This window comes from Phoxinus phoxinus (genome assembly GCF_949152265.1).
Source record: "Phoxinus phoxinus genome assembly, chromosome: 24".
NCBI lineage: Eukaryota > Metazoa > Chordata > Actinopteri > Cypriniformes > Leuciscidae > Phoxinus > Phoxinus phoxinus.
In genome coordinates this window covers 22,960,848-22,967,230 of record NC_136899.1, presented here as the reverse complement: position 1 = coordinate 22,967,230, position 6,383 = coordinate 22,960,848, and the positions used below count along the sequence as shown (strand labels likewise).

General features: G+C 37.0%; 1 long non-coding RNA gene across 1 annotated transcript; it reads left to right on the top strand.

The window, feature by feature from the left end:
• The first annotated feature begins 2,133 nt into the window (after positions 1 to 2,133).
• Positions 2,134 to 4,553, top strand: LOC306992751. Its single transcript, XR_013796337.1, has 3 exons — positions 2,134 to 2,244; positions 3,198 to 3,363; positions 4,059 to 4,553. It is a non-coding gene; the product is annotated as an uncharacterized lncRNA (long non-coding RNA).
• Positions 4,554 to 6,383: the final 1,830 nt, after the last annotated feature.

The window sequence follows — 6,383 nt, the reverse complement described above, 5'->3', positions numbered from 1 at the left end:
AGAACAACGTTCTTGGAACATCTTTTTGACGTTATTTTGTGATTGATGAACGTTCTCATAACGTTGATATAAAACGTTCTTAGAACAACGTTCTTGGAACGTCTTTTTGACGTTATTTCGTGATTGATGAACGTTCTCATAACGTTGATTGAAAACGTTCTTAGAACAACGTTCTCGGAACGTCTTTTTGACGTTATTTGTGATTGATGAAATTTCTCATAACGTTGATAGAAAACGTTCTTAGAACAACGTTCTTGGAACGTCTTTTTGACGTTATTTCGTGATTGATGAACGTTCTCATAGCGTTGATTGAAAACGTTCTTAGAACAACGTTCTCCGAACGTCCTTATAATGTTATTAGTATTTTATGAATGTTATATTTAGGCTATCATACAACGTTCTGGGAACATGTTATTTGCTGAACATTCTCATAATGTTAAGTACACTTAACAAATGTGTGCTTCTTAACATTAGTTTACAATCACTAGATTTGTATGACTATATATCCATATAAACATTTTAAACATCACAGTAGTTTATAACACCACCCCAATAAACCAGCACTTATAGCCTATAAATAATTTTATATTAACTAGTGCAAAATGCCGGTGCAAAATAAATTTTTGTGTGTGTTTTTAGTAATTGTTGTTTTGGTGTGTTTGAGTGCTCATTGTTACAATTACACAGCAAAAGTTCGGTGACATTTTTATTTGTGTATGGTAGAAAGCAAATACTGATCCTGAAATAATGACATAAAATAAATGTGGAAAATTGAACTATACGATTGAGGGAGCAGGCTACACAGTGAACTCAGAGAAAACGCTATACGCTTGAGCAAAAACAGTTTGTGTATAGGCTACAAATGATGCCTGTGAAAGAGATTGTGAACGCATTGAATATGATATGTTTTGTTGGTTAATAGCATAAGCTACTATTACACAGTAGCGATAACATTAAGCGCACCAGAAGTACATATAATATTCAGATGTAAACAGCATAGCTGACTTACAGATTCAGTTAACATCCACAAATGAATAAGCGTGACGAATCAGGCAGCAGGCTACACAGTAACTCAGAGAAAACGCTACGCTTGAGCAAACAGTGTGCGAATAGGTTACTATAATTGATGGCAAAGTGCCTGTTAGGGTTAGGGTTAGGGTTAGGGTTAGGTTAGGGTCATTACAATCACACAGCAAAAGTTCAGTGACATTTTTATTTGTGCATGGTAGAAAGCAAATACTGATACTGACACAATGACATACAATAAATAAGGAAAATTTAACTACACGATTCAGGGAGCAGGCTACACAGTGAACTCCGAGAAAAGCTGTGAATAAAATACAATATTCAGAAGTAAACAGTGTAGCTGACTAAATGTTTAGCTGACAGAGTGTTTATGTCAGAATGTTTATTTTTAAACAATTACCTTCTTTTGCCGATATATTTAGCGATATCTTTTGCATTTCTAATCCAAACAACGTCAAACTTGACACTGCACTTACTCGTGCCCATAGCAAGAAACCTGTCAAGTTTGAAATCCATTGGACTAACGGTTCGAGAGATATGTGGTTAACAGTATACAGACAGACAGACAGACAGACAGACCTTCCTGTAATTTATATATATATATGCTATTCACATTATGTAAAGCTCTGTTAAATATATTGAAATACATTTTGAACATATATTATTTAAAAAATACATTGAACATAAACCTTTTAAATTGTTCCTCATGTTACATCTGTAAATTGTGTAGGCCTACATATTGTGTATATTTCATAAAATATATCTATGCCTTATCATGTTTAGTTTTTAATAAATGTTTAGCAATTTTATTTATACACCACGTTAACCATTTATATAAAGCTATATAATATTATAGACTATATTACATTATATTATACCCTATTATAACCTATTATAAATGACTTTGTAAACATTGTTTTACACTCAATGCTTCATATTCTTATTCCGTTTACAGTTTGGTGATGGCCACGAGTCTATACACTTAATGTTAACCTCACATTTCAGGATATTTTATTTGATTATCAAATAATTCCCTCCATCATTTCTTCTTTCATGTAAATGCTGCGTGACTTCCACGTATTTTAATGTGCGCGCGCAGTGAACATTCGAGTTGCTTTTGAACCAGATTTGAACTGGAGTTACCATGGAAACGGGCGGGGAGCTCAACTGACGACAAGCAGCAACTCTGTCTCTCACTGTTGGTTTCGCTAATTTCAGGTAAGTTTAGTCCCCAAAATTACACAAATAGTACATAAAAATGTTTCTGACTCATTCTTTCATGTAAATAACACGCTTCCGTTGAATATTTACTTTATAGAAATGGTTTAGTGTCTTCGGGAAAAGTCCGTTAGCATCTCAACTGTTAGACTTTAGCTGTAGCTTGCTAACTTAAGTTTAGGCTTTAGGCTTGTAACGTTAATCTTGATTAGCGATTTTGTAAAGGTTTTGGTGGCAATTTTTCAATGTGAATGGAAGTAAACTAAATTATCTTAAAATTAATTAACTTAAAAGTAGTTATTCACTGGACGGTTAGCATTTCGTAGTTTTCACATGACGGAATGCCCTACAGGAGGGCAAATTGGGGTTTTATAACGTTAATGCCATTTATGCCTAGTATTAACATGAATGTCACGCAACCGCTTAACGTAATTCACAGGTAAGTTAACGTTAATTCCAAGTCAGTTGAATCACCGTTTTCATATTAATGTGCTCTTTTAATTTAACGTTAAGCATACAGCGCGCGCGCGCGCACACACACACGTTACATACAGATGAATAACCTTACTTCAAAAAATGTATATATTCCTTGACAAGCTACTTTTTGTTTTTGTTTTTTTACAAGTGAATGAACGATTTATTTGTCCAAAGGAAAAGTACAAGACCAGGGTTAACGTTAATGCCAAGCCCTGGTTTATACATTTTTATAATTTTATTATAATAGCTTCAAAGAAGACCTTTCTCAATGCTGCTATTGTCATACAATGAAAGTATTATATTACTACTTCCATAGTAAGGCAAATTAGTACAAATTAGAAAAGTTTAGCAGGTACACAGAATTTTGATGCACATTATCTTATTTTATTAGTGTAGCTAATCCTTTACAATGTGTTATTGAACCTTTCCATTGTTTAACATTTGTAAGCTAAATTTTAATCTTGTGTGGTTTACAGTTTTTTTCCCACAGAGACTTCCAATGGGACGGGCGTCTGAACTGGCGGATGCGGAGCATCAAGCTTCTACTAGTTCTTCCCCCTCAAGGCCAAAGCATACCAAACAGACATCATCCCATTACAGGACAACCGTTGGATGCATTGACCTCTGAATTGGAGCTCTAAGGTGAGAGAAACTATCCCCGTACTATGCTCGAAGACACAATTTTTGTCAGCGTGCCAGCATGTTGTTGTGGAATGTACTGTTGCATGAGAAAAAAAACACTCCTCACATGTGAAAACACTTATTGCTTTACTGATCACTAACCAATCACATATGGTCAAAGGTCAGATTACCTGTTTTGAACTATTGATGCCATCAATGGACAGAGACCCCACACACACAATTGTGTTCTTTACTGTATTCAAAAGAATATACTTTTGGTTTACATATGTTTATGGTTGTGTTGTATGCTACTGTAAACAACAGTAATGTTTGGCCTAATAAACATGTTATGTTTCTACATTGTATTGGTGTTTAGTGTACTTGTTCCCGCTCTCAGCAGATTACTGTCACTGTAAAACATTGCATTGAAGTGTAGATATAAGCCTATGAAAGACCAGAGTGCTTTAGATATAGAACAACAGTGTTTACATGGTATATCCAAAAATGTACTATTATGAAAGAAGTGTTTGCCATTTGATGCAAATGCTTCATTCTGTCATGTGGTTATGGCATTTTGAAATTTATAGTACTCAAAGCACAGTCTAAATAACTTTAGGGTTAACATTTATGGAGTAGCCACACTGTTATTATTAAATGTTTATGAAATAATAATTCACCAATTTTTAGTAACATCAGTCAATCTGTTCTCTTTACAGACGGGGCATGAAGAGACTGGACCACAGTGCTAGTTTGGCACACCCACACTACTTATATTTAAGGCATAGTTCACCCAAAAATGAATATTCTGTCAGTAATTACTCACCCTCATGTTGTTCCAACCCCGTAAGACTTTCGTGAAATCTGACAGCTGTCTCACTCCTCCATAGGTCACACGCATCACACACATGACCAGCGTCGGCCAATGGTGAGCCTACGTGGTGACGTGCAACACAGATATACTATGTGCAGTTATACTACGCAAACACACTTAGGCCCACGGAGAACATAATGAATAGTGGAATAAAGTCGTTAGTTTACAAAAAGTAATACAAAAAGTATTCTCGTTGCTTGATAAACATATGGTTGAGCCACTGTAGTCACTTGGACTATTTTAACGATGTCTTTAAAGGTGTAGTGTGTGATTTTTAGAGGCATCTAGTGGTGAGGTTTGCGAATTGCAAACAGCCAGTCACTTACGGCCTACCCCTCCCTTCTCAAACTGGAAGGAGAAGCTACGGTGGCCGACGTAACCAGCACATTTATCCCCACATAGCAAACCCACAACACAGCGAGGGAGAAGAACCACATGAAACTATCCAACTACACATTTTTTCTAATAGATTAGTTTAGCTGGCTAGAATGAACTGTTATGCTGTAGGCTAATGTAAGTGTTTTACGGTCAATACTCAATAGTACTAATCAGCTGATTGTCTCACAAACGTAACCAGCACATTTATCCCCACATAGCAAAGCCATAACACAGCAAGGGTGAATAACTAAGTTACATGAAACAATATACCTACATATTTTACACCACTGACAAGGGAAAAGTCACTTCACACGGTGTCTATGGCTAGCTTCTAGGTAATGCTAACATTATGAAACAACAGTTTTCATTTGCAATGTTAAAGTTGGAATACCTGTCCAGCAGTAAACAGGCAACTTCGGCGTCGCTTTGAAAGCCTTTTTCCCTCAGTGAAAGGGAAAGCTTTTCCCTTCCATCAGTGAAAAGCCACACCGATGTTGACCCGTGATTTTTAGATTTACCCTCCGTCGGCTCTTGTCCTAAACAATATCTGTTTTCTGCAGCTTCTCATTCAAGTTAGTGACGAAACGCTCTGTAGCGCTGTTTGTTCGCTGTCGGCTACGGTAGAAACATGACGTCACAATATGTCGAGCTTCATAGAAGGGGGTGCCCGCGGTTATGTAGATATAAATGACTGTGTCATAAATGAAGGTAATAAAAACATAACGGTTCATTAAGTAAGGTCTTTATACACCACTGAAAACATAGTTATGGATCTTATATTGCATTTCTGTCAATAGATCCTCAGAAATATTACATATTGCACCTTTAATAACTATTCTGGGCCGGCAAGTTTCAATCCCTCAAGAAGCCTATGGAGGAGTGAGACAGCGCTCAGTTTTTATCAAAAATATCTTAATTTGTGTTCCGAAGATGAAGGAAAGTCTTACGGGGTTGAAACAACATGAGGGTGAGTAATTACTGACAGAGTTTTCATTTTTTGTGTGAACTATCCCTTTAAGACTTCCGTTCATCTTCAGAACACAAATTAAGATATTTTTGATGAAATATGAGAGCTGGCTCACTCCTCCATAGGCTTCTAGGCAATTTCATTCTGCCGGCCCAGAAAGTTAGTAAAGACATGTTAAAATAGTCCAAGTGACTACAGCGGCTCAACGTTTATCAAGCAATGACAATAATTTTTGTTGGCCTCTTTCTTGAGTGAGTTCACAAAAGTGCCGCACTACATCGAGACCCATCTGCGTCATCTTCTCAGTTCTCGCTGATCTCGTGAACTCTAGGGCTGGGATGATTAGTGGTCGACCGATATATCGCCCAGGCTGATATATCGGCCGATATAAGGCATTTTTCAAATATCGGCGTCGGCCGATTAGTTTTTCTGATTGGCCGACGTTTTGGAAGCGGGACTTTTATTTTGACGGGCGGCGCTGAGAACACGAGCGCCTGAGAAGAGAACAGCAAACGCCTTTCTGACTTATTTACAAAAGCATCATACTACTACATTCTCTTTAATAAATGATTCAATAACAAATACATTTTGTAACAGTCACTTGTTGCCAGCTTGTGGCGAAACAATGTAATCGATAAATGCGTTATTTTAAGCTGATTTAGGGGCCGATCACACCTAACGCGATTTTGGCAGTGAGAGGTGCCTTTTTTCAATTGATTTCTATGGCAGTGCGCGTTCTGCGCGCTGTTTATGCGCCTCAGGCGCCTCGCGTTTTTGGAGTTAAAAAAAATCAACTTTGAGCGGTAAAAGTGTTTTTTTCACTGT